Raw genomic sequence first — 24,740 nt, 5'->3', positions numbered from 1 at the left:
AATTAAATGCGTGTTGCTTATTTTAGAACTTTGTATAGAAAAAAGAAGCATACACATCAGTTTAGTGTAATTTTAGTATAGTGTTTGTACGCATAATCATGTAGTGTAATTGTAATTTTAGTATAGTGTTTGTGTACGTAATCAGTTTCGTGTAATTTCAAAGGTGGTGTTTTCGTAGCTCATAATAGTGGTGATGGTATAGACGTATAGTATCGCTTTAAACATCAAATAAAACTCATAGTGATTAAAGATGGTGGTGATATCACTAAATGTGAAACACATCTATGTGAAAAGATATATGCTTAGGTTACTCACTTCATCTATTCTGAATTTGTCCAAGTATTTATGTGTCTGGATTTCACTTCATATCCTATTGTTGTGATTAAATTTTGGTTTGTGGCTCCTATTGCAATGTTAATGTTTTGGTACAATGAATGTTATTGCTTATATACAAATTGCTTCACGTTTATCTACTAGACGTACAAGACGTCGAACAAATCATGGGTATTTGGAGTATAATGATGTTCAGAATGCAAATGAAAGTGGTTTGCAGCCTACTGCGGTTCCATTTATAGATACTACAATAGCGGTGACCGATGTACCACCTATTAGTAGTGTTCTTACTAATGAAGTAGATATGTCATTTACAGCAGGTATTTTCAACCGTGGCTTATTTTTTTTAATTTACTTTTGGTTTATGTCCCTACATGTTAGTCAGTTGCTGGTCAGTTTCTGTTAAATTGGATGCAAGAGTTGCAGATCAGTTGCTGGTTTGAGCCTACAATGAGCAATTATGCAACCTAACCACCAAATCTTTATATTAATGATTAGGTCTTGAACTCATAAGTATTGGGATATGTGATGACTAACAAATATTGTGAAGGTTATCTACGAGCTGGATACTATGATGGAAGCAAGTAAGCAAACAACTTTTCTTTCAATTCAATACACATTGATATTATTATCTTGATAAATAAAAGCTTATTATTAGCAGTCTTGATAAATAAATGTTACATAATTCAATAACTGATATAAAATAATTAGCGAAATGGTAGGCTCCTTCCAGCAACTATTAACATATATTCTATGTGTGTGTGTGTCTATTACTTGCTCATATATATGTTTAATCACTTTTGTAAATTTACCTTGCACTTTGCACAACGAGTGTGATTGTATGGAATATTGTTTTGGTTCCAATACATAAAAATCCCCTTTAATTGCCACAACATAGCAGTGGCTTCTATTTAATAAAGTTAAGTGTTTCAATTGTCTTGCACTTAACTAGCATAAAAATTGTTAGTACTAACTGACATGTGGTACAGGGACATACGATTGGTGTGACTGTTACTAGTAAGCAGTGACCAAAGTTAATACGTATATATAATGAATGTGATCAGTATTGCAGAGAAAAAGTACAGATCAATGCCCGATGATGCTGGTTGTGATATGTCCTACTGTGTTTTAGACAATACGCAGCTTACGGTTATCATAAGGTATTTTTACTTTTATTTGGTTTCATAAGTAGATAATACATGTGTTGAACTTGATATCATCGGCTTACAAGTAGATACAAATGGAGATTAAGACTTATTTATCAATCGATATGTACGTCTTGACGAACTAATATTGATGCACGGTTTAAGATACAAATAGAAGCTTAGGTATTTAAAACAATTATGTGTATGGATTAAGCTTAGTTTGTTTGAGGTTGTAGTAGTTACTGTAAAAATAACATTAGTATGTGCATTATGCACTATAATCATTTGTTTCGATTCAAATATATTGGTTTTGATGTTAGTTGCTTTTAAGTGTTAATCATTGTTTGAAAACGCAATGTAGGTTTTTAAAGTGGATTCGGGAACACACTGCGCCGGGTGATATTAGGTCTATGAATATTGAGCCTTCGGCTGCTACTGGATTGAATCAACCTTCGAAATAGGCTAAGGAGTGAGGCTTATTTCACAAGTACTCTGTTTTTTGGTATCCTGTTTTCATTTTTTTTTTTCAATTAATATGTTGTTGCTGATTTGTTAACCGCTATGTTAATGCATTTTCTTTTCAGACATTTATTGTGTCAAGACTCCTCCAAGCTTAGAATATGTTCATGGATGTTGTGTTACCACTTGATCAGCATACCTTAGATTCTGTGGCAGAAGAGTTTATCACGTTGAAACACGAAGTAAGTAACCGATTTATGTTAATTGTTTAACCTTTAGTGAAAGCTGTATATTTGATAAATATGAAAGCTAATCATTTGTTGCCAAGTATATATTTCATATTAGTATATATTTCCATTTTGTGGACCCCTTAACGCTGTTGTGTTAGAAAAAGAAAATAATCAGAGGTGGTAATTGTGACCCATTTATTATGAATGGGTTGATTCTGATATATTATTGTTAAAGGGTCAGACAAATTTAATGAGCCCCAAGTTGCCTCTCTATCTAACCCCTATATCGATTTATATTCTTATGCTTTCATTATTCTTTTTACCTCGAAAAATTCTCTGATGGTTGCTTTTTGTTATCGTGTATGATGATGTCAGCGGGCAGAATTGATAATGAAGGGATCGGTTAAGATAGGAGAAGTAAGCAAAGTTTTGTGTTACCATGTTAGCAAACATTACTAGCACACTAGCTAATGTTTACTCTTTAGACCCATTTTCCAAACTTTGTTTTGTAGACCTGGTTATAATTCTGTAGTAGAGATTGTAATGTTGAATCTTTAGTGCCTTTCCCAAATTCGGCCGCTACTTAACTACGACTTTTGGGACTTGAGTTCAAACTACAACCTTTTTTTAAAAATATATATCCGGCTCTTTTATGGTACAAAAAGCACTATAAGCATTAATAACCAGATAATGTTACACCATGGCTAGAATGAACATTTCTGACGTCTACTATTTGTGTGCAGTGGCTACGACTCAAGTGATAATGAAGACGATGGAGTACACGGAGAACTTTGAGATAACATGATCGATAACTATACTAATTTAGGTGAACTTTGTACCATTTTTGTCATTTTTGTACTTTCACTGGTTGATGGAACACTTGGTTACATTTTATTATAAGAAAACTCATTGAACTCTTATGAGCCATCTGGTTATTATTAGGTGGTTGGTTGTTTCACTAAAGTCACTATTTGATGAATTCAAAATAGATCAGTTCGAAATATCCCACACTTCACATTCTATAATTGGGGAATTATTAAAACAAATTCCTTTTTTCAACCGATTATTACATTTTGCCCTCGAATCTTAAATTTGCAAATTTTTTAATTAGCCATATGTTTTAACACATCACACTCGTGAGTGACATTGGAGATTTCCCAGTTATGACCGGGTCACGTCCTAATCGTGGCTTGGATTTCCAAATAAATTTCTCGATCAACGCAAATCGAACATGTTGAATGATCAAGAATTTTCATTCCTGACCAAATCATTACCCGGTTGTTACTCGGAAGTCCAAGTCGAGACCAAGCAAACCAAAAAGTAGGCCAGTTCAAGAAGTTGAAATCAAACAATTTACAGAATTTGCCAAGGATATTTGATTTGTGGTAGTCGGGTTCTTTTCGATTTTAGTCTTCATGTACATTCGTCTTTATTCATACGGTAATGGTAATCATTACTAAACAAATGACCACACAAATTACCGATGTAGTAATATTAAACCAACTTTATTAGAAAGAAGCATCATAATTAGCATCATTTAAGTTATTTCATCATTACAACGATAAAAGAAATGACTGATTCTTTAACACAACATCCGATAACACAATCGACTTAGACGATTCCTCTAAACTCCTCAATTCATATAACATGTACGTTTTCAGTTTGATTGATTAAGAGTCGCCGTGCAACGCACGGACTCTTAAAGGCTAGTCACTAACTATTACACCTGCGCATACACATACAAATTTATAAATATACACGAAGTTGGAATATAAATTGACATAAAATTCGAGTTACTTTGTTTCAAAAACATGTGTATCGGCAGGGACATGTTAGCCCTGTGTTGACTTTGTCAACCCATCCAGCGGTCCCCGGTAGCCCACTGGAGCCTGGCGAAACACCATCACCCATTTCCCCACAGCATGCCAGGCCCGATAAACGAACCTGCATTGTCATTGTTTCAATCTTCGCATGCGTGAGACCAAGGGATCATTTGGCCCCGGTAAGAATGGTTTTTGATCCAATTATTTGGAAAATCCTCACCTAGTGGGAATCGAACCCTCACCTCCCCTAAGGAAGAGTGAGTCATTCACCACAGGCTATTGACCCATTCTTATAAAATTCGAGTTACTATACCTTACCTTCATAGATTAGGTAAGTAAATGACTCATCGTGGTAGCCTTCGAGAAGCTACAGATTCATGAGCTTTTCAAATCGGTTTTGATCTTTAGCACAAATCACCGCATTTTTTGGTGTTCGTATATTTTAGGGTTTTAATTTTGTAATCGAAAATCGAAATAAAGTGGTTGATTTGGGTGTTTTTACTTTTGAGCATCACATGAAATCAATTGGAGCTGGACCAACAATTTTTAAATAGTACGGATAAAAAGCTGAATGAGTTTGTTAAAGAGGAATGTTGAAATGAAAAGTAACAGAAGCGCGTTAGTGGTAAACGCACCCTTTTCTCTCGTACGCTTTCAATTCTCAATTTTATATTTTATCTTCCGATCTCTCTAACAAACTTACTATCTTCATTGTTTTCTAATGCACTGATATGTTTGAGCTACCATTGCACACTTAATTTATGTTACTTTTTGTTACTGTAGTTTATATTGAGTTAGGTTAAGTTTTTCAACTCGCATAGTTTTTGGTCAACATTTCAAATCACGTGACCTTGTTGTTGATTCATCCTTTTTCCATGATCAAACTTTTCCTAATATCTTATTTTCGTTTTCCCAATTCTCAACATGACAATAAGATGTTTTACTTTACATGACATTTCAGTTTATGGTTAACAATAGTTCCATCAACTTTTAAACCTAAACTCTTTTTGATGATATGACCACAAGTTAGATATGGACTTCTCTTGTGATGTATTAGAAAAACTGATAGCAAATTCCTAGTTACATTTTTCACTTTATTAGCTCAGAAACAATAATAGTATAACTAAGTTTGTATTAGAATTTAGAAACGCTATCTAGACCATTTAAGTTATATCGGGTGGCTTTTATCTGAGATCACGTCATTGCATTAGATAATGTAGAAAGCGTTGTATTTTGTGAATAAAGTTATTCGATTTACTCTATTTTAGTACCTTTTCTAACAATATAGCTACTTGCATGTTGCAGGGTTATTATCTCTTGAATTTGAAGATGACTTTGACTCGTCTTCAAACATTCTTGCTTATGGGTACTTTAATTTATTTTTAACAAAATGGTCTAAGGTTTTGATGCATATATATTGTGTGTGTTTTTCGTTTAACAGATCCTTGTGGTTATGTTAACTTTCAGGTGGACACTTAACACAAAATATTACACTGCTGATGTCGCCATGTGGTTGGCTCAAACAATCAATGTTCAATTAGCTGCCTTAGTCATGGTTTTTGACCTCAATAACGGTAGCCTTGTTTCATATGTCCATCAATGTAATTCAACGTTAAAGTTTCCATCACACGATCATTATAGATAGTATATTATTCCATGCAGCTATTTGTTGTTTTCCAAACTTAAGAAATGGGTATCGCACAATGATATTAGCAAGTTTGACATATTATTATGCATCGGGAATAAAGCAGATCTTGTTCCAGGTCATCCAGACCATGTTGAATACAGAAGACGTCGGTTAAATCTTGATGAGTCAGCAGAATCTGATATAACTGAAACCAAATGAAGTAGTTTATTAGGAGTTGAAGAATCATCATCATTAGACACTAAGAGGTCTTGTACGAATTGGTGCTTGGAGCATAACATTGAATAAAAAGGTTTGCATTCATAGAGTGCAATTTGGATCGAATTACTTATGAATGGTTCTATATGAGTTATAATTTGTGGTCAAATGTAAAATTTAGTTTAAAACCAAATGGGTCAAGCGTTGCCCGAAGTGTATATTTGGATCCATAATTTTTCTTAAATAGATCATAAAGCTTTGCATCTAAAGAACAGACTATTATTGAGAAAAATTAAACTTTTTGAACTGAAATACTCATTTTGAGCCAGTACCCAACTCACATACCAGGCCCATTTTCTCACTACATATGGAACTGTTGATGTCAGAAATTGGAAGTATGCGAGAGACAATTTGAGGTTGATGCCTGATTTTCAGAGAAGGGAAGTGGCTGCAAATCTGGCCATGAAGATGGCTTCAATGTTTGGAGATAGTAGTGGTGATGAAGGAGAAATAGAGCACTTAATTAGCCGGACGGCCCATAGCCCAAAACAACGCACTGTAAGTGCATATACTTTATGCTCTCACAAATGACTCTTAGTTTGTTATGTTTGATGGTCATTAGTGAAACTGAAAAACTTGTAAACTTAAGTTCCTGAATTATGTGTACATGTTACCTCCCTGAATTAGTAGAACTTGTATATTTTTTAGTATGTATTGTAGATTGTTTCTTATTATGAATATGACACATTACCTTATGTCAAAGTTTTGGAATGATATTTTAGATCTTGATACAGCTAGATGTTTACTGTATCTGTCATCATAAATGTTGCAGCTTCAATCCAAAACATGGATGGTTCTCCCTCTTTTAGCTTAGTTTGTAGCTGATATTTAGCTGTTTTTTCCTAAACTGAAGGTATGGTTCAAGTGTGCATTTAATTATGCAGGTTTTAAGAGAGAATGTGATCCAAATTTGTGGGTATTGGTATGATTTTACTCTAGTGAAACTGCGGCTCGAGCGAATATTTATTTTTAAAGGGGAATGTAAATGTGTATGTGTGTGTGTATATATATATATATATATATATATATATATATATATATATATATATATATATATATATATATATATATATATATATATATCAAATGTAATTGTTATGATACAAAATAACTTAAAGTAGGTACTGAGTATTTAGCGAGTTAGCGGATCAGTTTGGATACAATTTGTTGATGTTAAGTTTCAATATCTCACCTAGGTCCATTTGGAAAACGTTCTTTGACCAATAGGCATGAAAATTACAGTATGTACTTAGCGGGTCAGTTTCGAACTTATGATTAGTATTATCTTTTACACGTTATTCTCTGGGCCGGACGAAGCGTATGGGTCACTTAGCGTTGTGGGTTATCAACATTTTTAGAAATTTTTCTGAGGGGTGATATACTGATATTCACTTCTCTACTTTTTGCCTTTTTGGTATATTTATTCTTCAATGATCATTGCGAGCTTGTAACCAACATGAAGAAACTACTCCTATAAGAGAGTCCTAGGCGAATAATTATAGTTTTAATTCTCAGTCAATTTACAATTATAATAAGCTTCCGCTTTAAGCTTTAAATACGAGCTCCAACTTTTAACTTTTAGCTCTGATTATAAGCTTAAGCTTACCATCTCCGACTTCTAGCTCAGGTTATAAGCTGCTTCATCTCCAGTTAATCAACTACAAGCTACTTTTGTCAAACACGTCCAAAATCCTTTTCATGAGTCATTATAGTTGTGAGTCCCTTTATAACGGAAACCATCGTTATCCGATTCGAAATAAAGTGCAAAATATGAGTCTAAAAAGTAAATCCTAATCCCTAGATTCTGGTAAGGCTTTTTGCCTAGGAAGTGGGCTAAAAGTATTATTGTAGTAAGAAATATCGGCCCCTTTTTAGTTTTTTGTGGGCATGTTGCATGTTAAGGGACTTTTGTTTACTTTAAACTGTACAATCTTCCAAAACCCATTGAACCAAACTTTGTGGCCCTATTTTCTCCTTTAAAGTTCATGTTTTTATCTTCGATACATGTTTCGGGACATGCCTTTTTTTACAACTTTTGCACGATATAAGCCATAGATCCCCACCGCAAACTCCAACTCAATAATAAAGATGATAAAGGCATATCATAACATAACAAAGTTTCATCGGGAAATTGACCGAAATACACTTAACCAAATTGTTACAAGAAGTATACATATACATATTTTTTTAATAAATTGTCAAAATACACTACATGTTCTCCACTTTTTGTGAGAACCCGAATGCTGGAGGACCCAGACCAAGATTTTTCGAACCCTAACAGTGGCTTCACACAAACTCGCACAAAATTTGAGCGTGTGCAAACTCGTGGGAACCCATCGAGTTCTCTAGTTTGTGCGTACTTGAGCGAACTTCGCACAAATAAGCTCAAATTTACTGTGGTTCACTCTTTCGGTTCCACAAGTTTACACTCCCTTAAATCGCAAGCTGAGTGTGTGCGAACGACTGATTTATTTTTGTCATTTGTAAAAAGTGTGATTATTGTAACACTTTTTTGAAAAAGTGTATTTTTAATTCATTTCTTTTAGTTACTCCTTCTGTCCCACTTTCTGAAAAAGTGTAGTATTATTTATTAATTTATTTATTTTTAACAACAACAAAAATTATATTATGAAAAACTACACTCCCCTGGAAAGACATTATGGTAAGTGAAAAATGATTAAAAAGCTTACAATGACTTTAAAAGTCAATTATCTCAATGTGAATTAATTTCTTTTTGTTTTCAATTGAGAATAACAAGTAATAACAATTGTATTGATCATTTTATTGAAAGATGAAACTTGAATTGATACATTGGTTGTTTTACAAAGATCCCTATTTATACAGGAAGAAGCTAACGGCTATATGCTATGAACTGGAACAAATCTCCTATTTTAGGAATGTTAGCTGTCGACTTGATCTTCCAGTGTGGGTGTGCTGTCATATGAGGGATATGGTGACATTGTTCTGATCCCCTAAAGTTCTAAATCTTTTCCTTTTTTAGTTCTAACACTCCCCCGCAAGTTGAATAGTGGGATTTTCGACATTCAACTTGGAAAGTATTTCTCTGAAGAGTCTTCCATTGACAGACTTGGTTAAGATATCGGCTAGTTGGTCTTCAGATCGGACATGAGGAAGAGAAATTATCTCAGATTCGAGCTTTTCTTTGATAAAGTGTCTGTCTATCTCTATATGCTTAGTTCGATCGTGTTGAACAGGATTTTCGGAGATAGTTATTGCAGATTCGTTGTCACACATGATTTTGATAGGAGCATCAGGAGGGAAACCAATTTCTGTTAGAAGTTTCTTAATCCATAAAGCTTCGGTTACGCCTCGAGTGATCCCTCTAAATTCTGCTTCGGCACTTGACAAGGCAACAACCTTTTGTTTCTTGCTTTTCCATGTGACTAAGTTACCTCCGACAAGAGAAAAGTATCCGGATGTTGATTTTCTATCCCCTTTTTCTCCCCCGTACCCTGCATCTGTATATATTTGTGTTTTTAGGGGATTGTTTTTGCTGAATAAGACCCCGTTTCCTGCGGTCCCTTTTAGATATTTGATTATCCTCCATACGGCTTCCATATGATGATGCCGAGGTTGATGCATGAATTGACTAACAACTCCAACGGCATGAGCAATATCCGAGCGAGTGTGAGCAAGATATATGAGTTTTCTCACGATCCTTTGGTATTGACTTCGGTCGGCTAATTTAGCTTCTTCCTCCATGTATAGCCTTTGATTTGGAATCATAGGGGTGTCAGTGGGCTTGCAATCGATCATACCTGTTTCAGCAAGGAGATCAAGGATATATTTCTTTTGACAAATAAAGATTCCCTTTTTGGATCTCAAGACTTCAATCCCTAAGAAGTATTTAAGGCCACCCAAATCCTTCATTTCAAATTCTTTAAATAAGTTTGCTTTTAATTTTGAAATTTCCTCTTGGTCGTTTTCGGTAATAATCATGTCATCAACATAAATTATGAGACATGTGATAAGATTGTTTCTTTGTTTTAGGAAAAGTGTATGGTCAGAGTTACTTTGTTTGAAACCGTATTTTTTCATTGCTATAGTAAACCGCCCAAACCAAGCCCCAGGGGATTGTTTTAACCCATAAAGAGATTTTTTAAGACGACAAACTTCCCTTTCTTTAAAGTTTGATGTGAATCCGGGAGGTCCTTCCATGTAGACTTCTTCCTTGAGCTCTCCATGTAGAAAGTCATTTTTAACATCAAATTGATGCAGAGGCCAATCTTTGTTAGCTGCAACTGAGAAAAGGACTCTGATCGTGTCGATTTTTGCAACTGGTGAGAAAGTTTCTGAGTAGTCAACCCCATAAGTCTGAGTGTACCCTTTAGCTACAAGTCGGGCCTTATATCTCTCTATAGTCCCATCAGCTTTGTGTTTGACTGAAAAAACCCATCGACTTCCGACTGGTTTCTTTGATTCTGGAAGTGTACATTTTTCCCATGTGTTATTTGCCATGAGGGCTTCCATTTCGTTTTCCATTGCCTTTCTCCAGTTGGGTGATTTTAAGGCTTGTTCAACAGAGTTTGAAATTTCCTCAGAGTATAGTGCGGAAGTAAATTTCTTTGCTTCTTGAGATAGATTCCCTTTGGCAATGTTTGCCATCAGATATCTTGATCTTGAAGATGCTCTTTCGGGAGAATACCTTTTTGGTGGGACTCCCCGATTAATTCTTGGAGGGAGCACATACTGTTCTTGTGGTGGTTCAGGTTCAGATTGAGTATGATCGGATTGACTTTGCTGATCAGTTTGATCACTTTGACTTTGCTGATCATTTTGCCCTGTTCTTTCCTATACTGGAGTGTCAACTTCATTCTCATGATTAGTAATATTAGTTGAAAAAGATTCAGAACTGACCTCAGTATGGTTGGAAAGATCATTGTCAGTAGTATTGGTAGGAGGGTTATTATGTGTCACTTCTTCGGATGATGGTAGATCTAGCCAACTCACAGTGTCACTGGATTCTATCTCCCCCTGACTCGTGTGTTGGCTGTAGAAGTATTCAGTTTCTAAGAAGTCACAGTTCATAGAGGTGAACATATGTTTCCTCTTTGGACTGTAACATCTATATCCCTTTTGATTAACCCCATAACCGACAAAAACACATTTTTCAGCACAAGGGTCGAGTTTTGTTCTTTCCCCTTTGGGGATGTGAACAAAGACAGTGCACCCAAATATTCGAGGTTTGAGAGTAAGGTTTGACGGGAGTTTATAAAATTTTGCTAGAGTTTCAAGGGGGATTTTATGTTCTAAGGCTTTCGTCGGAAGTCTATTCACAAGGTATGTAGCCGTGGCAAGAGCTTCGGGCCAAAAGGACCTTGTAACGTTAGATTCTATCATTAAAGCCCGTGTTATTTCTAAAAGAATTCGATTTTTCCTTTCGGAAACACCATTTTGTTGAGGGGTATGAGGACACTTAGTTTGATGGATAATTCCTTTTGTTTCACACAAAAGTTTCATTTGAGTGTTGACAAATTCTCCGCCATTATCGGATCTTAGAACTTGTATTTTACTTTTGAATTGGGTTTCAATCATGGCATAAAAGTTTGTGAATTTATCAAACACTTCGGATTTGTTGGTTAAAAAATATGTCCATGTCATGCGTGTGCAATCATCAATAAATAGTAAGAAGTATCTAAGGTTATGCCCCCCATTAACCCTTGCAGGTCCCCATACATCGGAATGAATTAAAGTGAAAGGACGTTAAGATTTAGAATTACTAGTTTTAAACGAGCTTTGATGGCTCTTAGCCAAAATACATGTTTCACACTCAATAACTTTATTTGAAGGGAAAAGACTGGGAAATAAAATTTGTAAATAACCAGCAGACGGATGTCCTAGACGTCTATGCCATAACCATGCTTGTCTATCAGAAGTCCCATGAGCTAACATGATCGTACCATCTTGAGTGACTTCGTCCACATAATATAACCCATCCCGTTCAGTACCACGACCAACAATCTTCCCGGTTCTGATATCCTGTAAAATACAGAACGTTGGGTGTAATAACACGGTGCAATTAAGTTCTTTGGTAACATGACTGACGGATAAAAGTTTGTGTGAAAGAGCGGGAACATATAGGCAATTATTTAATTTTAAAATTGGTGAAATCTCAATTGCTCCCCCTCCTTTTACTTGAACATTCCCGCCATTAGCAGTTTTTATTTGGGTTTTATATGGTTCTGACTCTGAATAAAAGTCCTTTTTATCAAAATTCATGGTGTCGGTGGCACCACAATCGATAATCCATTCTTTATTTTTTGTTTTATTTGAAACAGTGTTAGCATATGAAACGCCGTTAGTTGGAAAGGACTGACTTTGTAAATTTATTTTATGTTTGGGTTTTGACGAGGACTGACTTTGTAAATCCTTATTTTTGGTTTAACAATAGGGGACTGTTCAAGGCACTTTTTACCTCTTGAGGGACTATTCTGGTATATTTTATCAACAATGGGTTTGATAGTGTTCAAACCACCAAAGTTGTGGTTCAAAACACAATTAGGTGGGGGTCGTTTTGCAAGACTTGGGACTGATTTGGGGTTATAAACCCTAAATCGGTTACTCGTTCAATTCCACTGGACTTATTTTGTAAAGCCTGGAATTGATTTGGGGTTACAAACCCTAAATCATTTGATTTATCTATTTGATTGGGGTTATCTTGCAAAGTTTGGAACTGATTTGGGTTATAAACCCTAAATATTTCAATTGATTCGTTTTATTGGGTTTGAGTACAAACCCTAAACCTAAATTACCTCCACCTGTAGATGATGAAGGTTGTTCTGCTGCCATTAAACCGAATCCTCCTTGAGCAGTGGTGGTGGCGCCGGAGTTGTTGATCTCTTGATTACCTTTGGTTGCCGCCACTCCTGTTGCCACCGAAGCTTTGCCCTTTTTGTGCCCATCGTTCCACCATTCGGGATATCCAACAATCCTGAAGCACTGATCTCTGGTGTGGCGTTTCATCCCACATTCTGTGCATTTGAGATCATCTTTATCCTTTGATGGTGGATAACTTGTTCGTCGTTGGTTTCTTGATACAAGACCATGGCCATCTAAGTTTTTGTTTTTTGATGATGGGGCTAATAATCCTGATCTGATGCCGGAGTGGTTGGTAGCTTCGGTCTTATTGCTAAATATACTCTGGTGAACATTTTCTTTTCTAATGGCAGCATATGCCCCTTCAACAGTGGGTAAAGGTTCGATTCTGAGCAATTCTCTTTTGATATTATCATGTTTGTGATCAAGGGCGTTTAAAAATTGAAAGAGCTTCTGCTCTGATCTAATACTGTTATACTTGATAATGTCATTTGGGTGTTCCATGAGATTTGGATCCCTTACTTCAATTTCTCCCCAAATTCCTTGTAATTTTAACCAGAGATCTTCAATTGGTTTGCCTTCTTGTTTGATATTGTTTGCTTTGACGTGTAGGTCAAATGTTTACAGTTTATCTTTGCCTGAACTGTAGATTGTGATGAGGGCATTCCATAGAGATTTTGCAGTGGGGAATTGAGTAAGGTTGCTTGCAATTTGAGGTTCGATGTTTTGGATTACCCATGAGAATACCACCAGATCATCCTGGTGCCATTTCTGATTATTATCTTCTGGTGGATCCTCTGTAAGATGATTAAGGAGGGCCTTGGACTTACCTCCAATGGCAACCTTAATCATCCTGGATAAGAGTGAAAAATTGGAGTTATTGAGGTTAACACTGATTTTTAATGAATCAGATAACCTCTGTGCTTGGTTTTCATTGTTGGTTTGAAGTAATCTAGCCAAATGACTAGTTAATTCAGTGATTAATTGGCTGTTCTGATTATGGCTGTCGTCTTCTCCAGACATGATGGCCAATCAGGAATAAAGAAAAGGTAGATGATGAGAAAAAAGGTGTTTGCTATGATCCAGGATCAGCAATCACTGCTCTGATACCATGTTTTCAATTGAGAATAACAAGTAATAACAATTGTATTGATCGTTTTATTGAAAGATGAAACTTGAATTGATACATTGGTTGTTTTACAAAGGTCCCTATTTATACAGGAAGAAGCTAACGGCTATATGCTATGAACTGGAACAAATCTCCTATTTTAGGAATGTTAGCTGTCGACTTGATCTTCCAGTGTGGGTGTGCTGTCATATGAGGGATATGATGACATTGTTCTGATCCCCCAAAGTTCTAAATCTTTTCCTTTTTTAGTTCTAACACTTTTAGTTATTAATATAGAAAAATTTACATGTTAACTTATTAATGACGTGACTAAATATTTTTAAGACGTTATTACTCTACGTTTTGTTGAATTTCATTGTAGTAAATTAATGTGATTTGGTAGAGTAAAGCGAATACTACTCGGTGTATACAACTTTCTTTTGAGGTTCCCTCTATACCTTTGGTGAATGGTGACCTAACTCCAAGTGGAATCCTACGCATTAAGGCATGTGCCATGTGGTTGTAACCTTATCAAGCAATGTATCACTACTACAAAATCAAGCTAGTGTGACACTTATGAAAAAACGTTTTTTTTTTTATATATAATGCAACACTTCAAATAAATGTTGCATCTGTCCAAGTTAGAAGGAAAACACTTTTTTAAGTGTTAGACGTTTTATAAAAAGTGAAATTTATATGAACTATCAAGTTCTTAGAAAAGTTGCGGAGTATTAAATTTAAATATCCCGATCCGGTTCTTGCAATTGCTACGTTATATTACTTGGATACCATTTCACGATACAAAATGATAATCTTGTGGTTTTGTAGTCATTGGTATCTTGAGAAATGAAATGAGTATCGAGATTAAAAGTGTCACATAGCCTTTAAAATTTGTGCATTTAAATATCAGAAGTGTTGCGTTAGAGTGTACAAAGTGTCACATTAGAGTTTAAAATGTGTGGTGTAAAAACTGCTGTTTAGAGCCTAAAACTATTACACTTTATAAGGGTGACATTTGTAAAATGAGGTAACATATTCTGCTAAAAAAATTTAACTTACAGGGAATAATCACTGTAATTTGTAACATATCTGGACATTGATGGTCCTAAAGCAATGTTGGGCTATCAGCAACGCGACGTGATAGAGGAAGGGTGTTGGAAGCACGCCCCGAGCATGCTAGTAGTGCAGTGTGCTCGGTTCCTTTTACCATAGCGTGCTTGAAGATGACATGAGCTCCTTCACGCTCCCCTTTTCTTACCCATTTCACTATTTATTTTTTTAAATCAATTTTGTAACGACCCGGATTTTTTCGATCATTTTATACTTATAAGATTAATATTTACATAAATTAAACCTTACCAACATGATAAGCAATCTAAATTGTTGAGACTTATGTTTTTGAAAAAAGTTTTACACAACGTTTGACCGTCCAATTTGACCGATGATATCACGAACTATTTAACATACGATAATTATACGTTTGTGTATATATATGTATTTTTATATATTTAACATGATCTAAGAATGTTTTAACATCTCATTGTGTACTAATAACAATGAGTTATAAGTATATTTTGAGACTACTAACTTAAGTTTTCAAAACGATAACTATATGTGACGTTCTTCGACTTAAATACTTAAAACTTATAATGCTTATACATGTATCGTATAGATATGTATTTTATCACTTTTAAAGGATTTATATACATAAATTAATATAAGTATATTTACAAAAGATAGCTATATTTGAATCCTCGTTCCGTTTTCTCAAAATTTTTATACGTATATCTAGGGTATATGTACCCGTATCATACCCAGCTTCTATACGTATTTACTATTGGTATATACACATCACAATTACTTTATTAGCAGCCATGAGTCAGCCAATTTTGGATCTTAGCATGCATGATTAATCAATTTGGCATATTACAAGACTTTTGCACAATATTACAAATTTATGCATCTTTTCACCACCATTTATACTCCATTCCATTTTCATTTTTACTACACATTTTCTCTAACCAAAAACACACTCTTAGGAACCTTAAGTGTTCTTCACAATTTCAGCAAATAACCATGAAGATCTAGCTTCAAAAACAAGTCTTAATCATCATAATAAATCCCTTACAAGAAAACTTCAATAATCCTTCAAAAAATACAAGTTTACTTCCAACCTTTTGATCCAACTCCACCACTCTTTTGGTTCTAGGATTTTTCTAATCTTTTACAGTAACTTTGTCCAAGTAACTTAAGGTAGTAACCTTGTTCATAACCTTATTCGATTCATATTTATATAGCTATCTTATTTTGTGTTGTAAAATTTTAACAACAAGAACATAGTTTGAATGATTTCAAACTTGTTTGCAAACTAAATAGATCCTTCTAACTTAACTTTTAAAACACTTCAAGACCTGTAATATATCATAATGATATACTAACTTAACAAGATATAACTTGGTTTTACAAAGAACATCTTAAAAACTGAATCTACGTCGTCGGAGTGCAACCGGGGGCTGTTTTGGGTTGGATAATTAAAAACCATCTTAAGCTTTGAATTGGAGGTTCATGTTCTGGAAAAATGATATTTCTTATGAATATGTTAACACATAAAAATTTCATGGTTTAACTCAAAGTGTAAGTATTTTTAGAAAAATGATCATTAAATGTTGTTTTTATGATGGAAAATGATCACTTTCATAAGTTTCATCAAAGTTTGACCTATAACCTGTGATTTCGAATACAACCTAAGGTATTTTCAGTTCATATTCTTAAAATTTGACTCGATCCAAGGAAGTGGCAATTTGAACCAACAAAAACGGAGTTGTAATGAAGAAACTACGACTAAAACAAGATCGGGTATCCGAAGCTAGTTTAGCTACGAAAATATTTGGAGAAAAATTAAATTAATCATATATTTCTAATTAATATGATATTTCATATATATTTAATTATGATTTGATTTTATATATTTCAGGACCATCCGTAAACAACACGAGAAGATTAATCATAAGACCTCATGATTGTACGCAACACGTCATTTGACAACACGATACTTTATGTACGCAACACGTCATTTGACAACTTGGTACCATGGGTCAAGATTAATTCTGATCAATACGAATACGATGGGGTCTTTATTTATTTTATTGAGTAACTAATTGTGGACCAGTAACATCGGACTGCTAACTACGGACTAAGAAAATATTAAAAGTATATATATATATATATATATATATATATATATATATATATATATATATATATATATATATATATATATATAGATTACTTAAAAAGAAAATATGTTGATATATTATATATATGGTTAGGTTCGTGATATCTATCGGAGACCAAGTCGTGATAAATACCTTCAAGGCAAAAGTGAGTATATAGTCCCACTTTTAAACTCTAAATATTTCGGGATGAGAATACATGCATTTTATGATTTACGTTATGGAAACAAGTGATTAAAAATATCTATTCTACGTTGAGTTGTACCACTGGCATACTTCCCTGTAACTTGGTAACTATTATTTACATGAGGTATTGTAAACGCGAATCCTGTTGATAGTTCTATCGGGCCTGACAACCCCAACCGGACTGGACGACCAGTATTCAACGGTTGCACAGTACTTCGTTTCGGTGACTACACTTGGTACGGTGTAGTAAGATTTCATAATAAAGGGAATATGCGACGTTGATTAAATGTTAAGTATGGTTATCAAGTGCTCAACAACTTAGAATATTTTTATTAAAACGTTTATATATGAAATCTTGTGGTCTATATTTATAACGCTGCTGGCATTAAACCTATATCTCACCAACTTTATGTTGACGTTTTAAGCATGTTTATTCTCAGGTGATAACTAAAAGCTTCTGCTGCAACATGTTGAATTTAAGCAAGATCTTGAGTATGCATATTTGTGTCAAAAATAAAACTGCATATCGGAGGATTTGTAATGTAAAATATGTTGGAGGTCGTATTGTTATCATCACATGTAAAATTTATAAGTCTAAGATTATCGCTAAACGATAATCATTATTAAGTTGTTTAAACCTTGTATTTGTAATAAAAGCTATGGTTTGTATTGTAAAAACGAATGCAGTTTTTGAAAAATGTCGCATATAGAGGTCAATACCTCGCGATGAAATCATATGTTATTGTATTCGTCCTTATGGTTAAGGTCGGGTTATGACATGTGGTATCAGAGCGTTGGTCTTAGAGAACCAGAAAATTTGCATTTGTGTGTCTTATCGAGTTTGTTAGGATGCGTTGGTGAGTCTGGACTTTGACCGTGTTTGATTTAGAAAACTATTGCTTATCCTTGTTGGTTAAAAATTAATATGTAAATATTATGTGATACTAACATGCTAGTTGTTATGTGATAGATGTCTAGTTTAGAACTTGTTATCACATTCAGCGACTCCGAACCAAAATCTTCAGATGGTGTTCCAGTCATTAACCTATCCGATGATGAAAACGACACCTTTGGGGAAGACTCACAAGTTCCGGATGAATCAATTGAAGAGGAACCGGAAAGTGATCCTGAGGAGGAAGAAATACAGGAAATTACGAAAGACAAGTTCGAACGAGGAAAGAAACGAAAGGCTACTGAAATGGAAAATCTAAATCCCGAGTCTAGAGAGGATGTTGTGGCACCAACTCCACCAGATACTTCCACACCTATTCCCGCTATTCCTATTAGTTCTATCTCGGCATCCAGTTCTTCAGCCCCTCCGCCAAAACGCAGGGAGACAACCATGATAACCTTTAAGCGATTCCTTTGAACACAAACGCTTTTGGTTAAATGATACGCTGTTGTTTTAAACCATGGAATCATATAACGTTTTGTATAATATTACTAGTGTGGTTTGCTTAATGTTTGATGTAAGATAAGCATATGTAAAATAGTGAAGTGTGAAATGCAATAATTTTCCATGGTTGAGTATTATTTGGGTGATAGTAATTGATTTTCGTACTAAGCTATTAAGTATGAACTTTAACGGGTAGGTACTACCCTAGGTATAATTATAAAATGCTAATAAAAAGAAAAGGCTTTTATAATAATAACTGGTTCATATTATTAATAAGCTACGATGTACAGTAAATACATACTACATCTATAATATTCCATGTGAATAATTATTTTTTTTCCATTTTTATTGAAGATTATGGCGCGATTGAACCGAATGACGGAACAAGAAATTCAGGAACTCATCAATCAGCGAGTGAACGACAGAATGTTATGGGTCGAGGCTGCAAGAGGTGCTGCAGTTAACCCAAATCCTCGTGTGGGATGCACTTACAAAACTTTTCAAGGTTGCAAGCCCTCATCATTCAGTGAAACAGAAGGACCAGTCGGTTTAACCCGGTGGATCGAAAAGATTGAGTCTGTGTTTAAAATTAGTGGTTGTATTGAGAAGGACATGACCAAGTATGCATCGTGTACCTTACAAGATAGTGCACTCACATGGTGGAAAAACTATGTGAAGGCCGTAGGAGGAGATGTAGCTTATGATACTCCCTGGGAAGAATTCAAAACAATGCTAATCAACGAGTATTGTCCAAGGAACGAGGTTAGGAAGTTGGAAGCTGAATTACGAAGCCTGAAAGTTGTTGGTACTGAACTCACCAACTACAATCAGCGATTCATGGAATTAGCTTTGCTATGTCCCGAATTGGTACCAACCGAAGAACGAAAGATAGAACTGTACAAAGATGATTTGCCTAAAAATGTCAAAGCAAATGTTACAACATCGAAACCCAAGACTATTCACGAAGCCATCACCATGGCGAACGAGTTGATGGACCAGATTATTCTGGATAAGAACACCGATGTCAAGACATCGGGAAACAAAAGAAAGTGGGAAGGTAATCATCAACAATCCAACAAGAAACAAGAAACCACGCAAGGAGCGGGTAGCGGTTCGAACTCAGGTTACAAAGGACGAAATCCTTTATGTAACAGATGCCACAAACATCACTCTGGTTATTGTAATGTGGTGTGCGAAAATTGTAATCGAAGGGGTCATCTTGCTGAAGATTGTCGGATTCCTGTTACAAATACAAATGGCACCAAGACTCCTGCCACTAATGCAAATAGAACTGCCTTGGCCACTGTTAACTGTTATGGGTGTGGGAAACAGGGTCATTATAAGAGTCAGTGTCCGAATCCAGAGAAGAATAATGGATCTGCACGTGGAAGAGCATTTGTTATTAATGCTAGAGAGGCGTGTGAAGACCCGGAGCTTGTTACGAGTACGTTTACCATTAATAACTTATCCGCATCTATTATATTTGATACTGGTGCCGATAGAAGTTACGTGAGTAGAGACTTTTACGCTAAATTGAATTGTTCATCATTACCTCTAGATGCTAAGTACATGATTGAGTTAGCTAATGGTAAACTAATTAAAGCCGATAAAATTTGCCGTGATTGTAAAATAAATTTAGCCGGAGAAATATTTAAGATTGATTTGATATCCGTAGAATTAGGAAGTTTTGATGTAATAGTCGTCATGGACTGGATGTCCAAAATAGGAGCTGAAGTTGTGTGCGCCAAGAAGGCAATTCGCATTCCTCGTAAGGATAAAACGCCAGTAATGATTTATGGAGAGAAGGGTAACTCAAAGCTAAAACTCATTAGTTGTTTGAAAGCTCAAAAGTGCTTGAAGAAAGGGTGCTATGCCATCTTAGCATATGTTAATAAAGTCGAAACGAAGGAAAAAGTGAAGAGCATCAACGACGTGCCTGTGGCAAGAGATTTTCCTGAAGTATTTTCGAAAGAGTTACCGGGATTACCTCCATTTAGATCTGTAGAATTTCAAATAGATCTAGTACCGGGAGCTGCACCAGTGGCTCATGCTCCATATAGACTTGCACCATCTGAGATGAAAGAGTTACAAAGCCAGTTACAAGAATTACTGGACTGTGGTTTCATTCGACCGAGCACTTCACCGTGGGGAGCTCCGATTTTATTCGTCAAGAAGAAAGACGGATCTTTCCGAATGTGTATAGATTATCGTGAATTAAATAAGTTAACTATCAAGAATCGGTATCCACTACCGAGAATTGATGACTTATTTGATCAATTGCAAGGATCATGTGTTTACTCGAAAATCGACCTAAGGTCGGGCTATCATCAACTACGCATCAAAGAAGAAGATATTCCGAAAACTTCTTTTCGGACACGCTACGGTCATTATGAATTTTTGGTCATGCCGTTTGGATTAACGAATGCGCCAGCTGTATTCATGGACCTCATGAATTGAGTTTGTAGTCCGTATTTAGATAAGTTTATTATCGTTTTCATTGACGATATTCTTATCTATTCCAAGAGTGAGCAAGAGCATGAGCAGCATTTAAGGATGGTATTAGAATTGTTAAGAAAAGAACAGTTATACGCCAAATTTTCTAAGTGTGCATTTTGGTTGAAAGAAGTGCAATTTCTTGGCCACGTTGTTAGTAGCAAAGGAATTCGGGTTGATCCAGCTAAAATTGAGGCCATTGAAAAATGGGAGACTCCTAAGACACCAACGCAGATACACCATTTTTTAGGTTTAGCTGGTTATTATAGAAGGTTTATTCAAGATTTTTCCCGAATAGCTAAAAAATTAACAGCGTTAACGCAAAAAGGGAAGAAGTACGAATGGACCTCTGAGCAGGAGAGTGCATTTCAATTACTGAAGAAGAAGTTGACTACGGCACCTATTTTATCGTTACCTGAAGGGAACGATGATTTTGAGATATATTGTGACGCTTCGCGACAAGGTTTTGGTTGCGTCCTTATGCAACGGAAGAAAGTTATAGCATACGCATCCCGACAATTGAAGATTCATGAGCGGAATTATACGACGCATGATTTAGAATTGGGAGCAGTAGTGTTTGCATTGAAGATATGGAGACACTACTTATATGGGGTTAAATGCACTGTGTTTACCGATCATAAAAGCCTTCAACATATCTTCGATCAGAAACAGCTGAACATGAGGCAACGTAGGTGGGTCGAGCTGATAAACGACTATGATTGTGAGATTCGCTATCATCTCGGAAAAGCGAATGTAGTGGCCGACGCTCTAAGCAGAAAGGAACGGGAACCAATTTGAGTACGAGCGATGAACATAAAAATTCGCATGAATCTCAACTCACAAATCAAAGAGGCTCAACGAGAAGCTCTTACTAAAGAAAACATAGGAAATGAAATAATGAAGAAGTATGAGAAGCAACTCGTTATACGGGAAGACGGAATTCGATATTTTGCAAACCGTATTTGGGTACCGAAGTTGGGTGGATTAAGGAAGTTGATATTGAATGAGGCACATAAGACAAGATACTCGATACATCCTGGAGTTGGAAAGATGTATCAAGATCTTAAGACGCATTATTGGTGGCCTAATTTGAAGACAGACGTTGCAACATATGTTGGGGAATGTTTAACTTGTTCCAAAGTCAAAGCAGAACACCAGAAGCCGTCAGGGTTACTTCAACAACCAGAAATCCCAGAATGGAAATGGGACGGTGTTACCATGGATTTCATCACAAAGTTACCTAAGACTGCCTGGGGTTATGACACCATTTGGGTAATAGTTGATCGTCTCACCAAATCTGCACATTTCTTGCCTATAAAGGAAATGGATAGAATGGAGAAACTATTACGATTATACATAAAGGAAATTATTTCAAGGCATGGAATACCTATTTCCATTATATCCGATCGTGATAGTAGATTTACATCAAAGTTTTGGCAATCACTACAGGAGGCCCTGGGAACTCGTTTGGATATGAGCACCGCATATCATCCACAAACTGACGGGCAGAGTGAAAGAACAATTCAGACTCTTGAAGACATGCTCAGGGCATGTGTGATCGATTTTGGAAACGGATGGGATAAATATCTACCATTAGCAGAATTCTCGTATAATAACAGTTATCATGCATGCATTAAAGCTGCACCATTCGAAGCACTGTATGGAAGGAAGTGTAGATCCCCTATCTGTTGGAATGAAGTAGGAGATTGACAATTAACTGGTCCCGAGATCATACACGAAACGACTGAGAAGATAGTACAAATCAAGGAGAGATTGAAAACAGCCCGTAGTCGCCAAAAGAGCTACGCCGATGTCCGAAGGAAACCATTAGAGTTTCAGATCGGTGACATGGTTATATTAAAGGTGTCACCTTGGAAAGGTGTAATACGTTTCGGTAAAAGGGGTAAACTGAACCCAATGTATGTAGGCCCGTTTAAGATCATCGAACGCATTGGACCGATAGCTTATTGACTCGAGTTACCGCAACAACTCGCCGGAGTACATAATACATTTCACGTATCAAACCTTAAGAAATGTCTTGCAAAGGAAGATCTCACCATTCCTCTTGAAGAAATCCAAGTCGACGAGAAACTATAATTCATAGAAGAACCAGTCGAAATCATGGACCGTGAAGTTAAACAACTCAAGCAGAGCAACATACCGATCGTTAAGGTTCGTTGGAATGCTCGAAGGGGTCTCGAGTTTACTTGGGAACGAGAGGATCAGATGAAACGAAAGTACCCACATTTGTTTCCCGAGAACGCAAAATAGGTACAATTTTAAAATTTTGGGACGAAATTTATTTAACGGGTAGGTACTGTAACGACCCGGATTTTTCCGATCATTTTATACTTATAAGATTAATATTTACATAAATTAAACCTTACCAACATGATAAGCAATCTAAATTGTTGAGACTTATGTTTTTGAATAGAGTTTTACACAACGTTTGACCGTCCAATTTGACCGATGATATCACGAACTATATAACATACGATAATTATACGTTTGTGTATATATATGTATTTTTATATATTTAACATGATCTAAGAATGTTTTAACATCTCATTGTGTACTAATAACAATGAGTTATAAGTATATTTTGAGACTACTAACTTAAGTTTTCAAAACGATAACTATATGTGACGTTCTTCGACTTAAATACTTAAAACTTATAATGCTTATACATGTATCGTATAGATATGTATTTTATCACTTTTAAAGAATTTATATACATAAAACAATATAAGTATATTTACAAAAGATAGCTATATTTGAATCCTTGTTCCGTTTTCTCAAGATTTTTATACGTATATCTAGGGTATATGTACCCGTATCATACCCAGCTTCTATACGTATTTACTATTGGTATATACACATCATAATCACTTTATTAGCAGCCATGAGTCAGCCAATTTTGGATCTTAGCATGCATGATTAATCAATTTGGCATATTACAAGACTTTTGCACAATATTACAAATTTATACATCTTTTCATCACCATTTATACTCCATTCCATTTTCATTTTTACTACACATTTTCTCTAACCAAAAACACACTCTTAGGAACCTTAAGTGTTCTTCACAATCTCAGCAAATAACCATGAAGATCTTGCTTCAAAAACAAGCCTTAATCATCATAATAAATCCCTTACAAGAAAACTTCAATAATCCTTCAAAAAATACAAGTTTACTTCCAACCTTTTGATCCAACTCCACCACTCTTTTGATTCTAGGATTTTTCGAATCTTTTACAGTAACTTTGTCCAAATAACTTGAGGTAGTAACCTTGTTCATAACCTTATTCGATTCATATTTATATAGCTATCTTATTTTGTGTTGTAAAATTTTAACAACAAGAACATAGTTTGAATGATTTCAAACTTGTTTGCAAACTAAATAGATCCTTCTAACTTAACTTTTAAAACACTTCAAGACCTTTAATATATCATAATGATATGCTAACTTAACAAGATATAACTTGGTTTTACAAAGAACATCTTAAAAACTGAATCTACGTCGTCGGAGTGCAACCGGGGGCTGTTTTGGGTTGGATAATTAAAAACCATCTTAAGCTTTGAATTGGAGGTTCA

General features: G+C 35.3%; 1 pseudogene; it reads left to right on the top strand.

The window, feature by feature from the left end:
* The first annotated feature begins 2,104 nt into the window (after positions 1-2,104).
* LOC139900265 (uncharacterized) lies at positions 2,105-6,424 on the top strand (annotated as a pseudogene).
* The last annotated feature ends 18,316 nt before the right edge of the window (positions 6,425-24,740 follow it).

Source organism: Rutidosis leptorrhynchoides, chromosome 3, assembly GCF_046630445.1.
Source record: "Rutidosis leptorrhynchoides isolate AG116_Rl617_1_P2 chromosome 3, CSIRO_AGI_Rlap_v1, whole genome shotgun sequence".
Classification (NCBI taxonomy): domain Eukaryota; kingdom Viridiplantae; phylum Streptophyta; class Magnoliopsida; order Asterales; family Asteraceae; genus Rutidosis; species Rutidosis leptorrhynchoides.
Note: the sequence above shows the minus strand (reverse complement) of the source record. Positions and strands in the feature narration are given on the sequence as shown.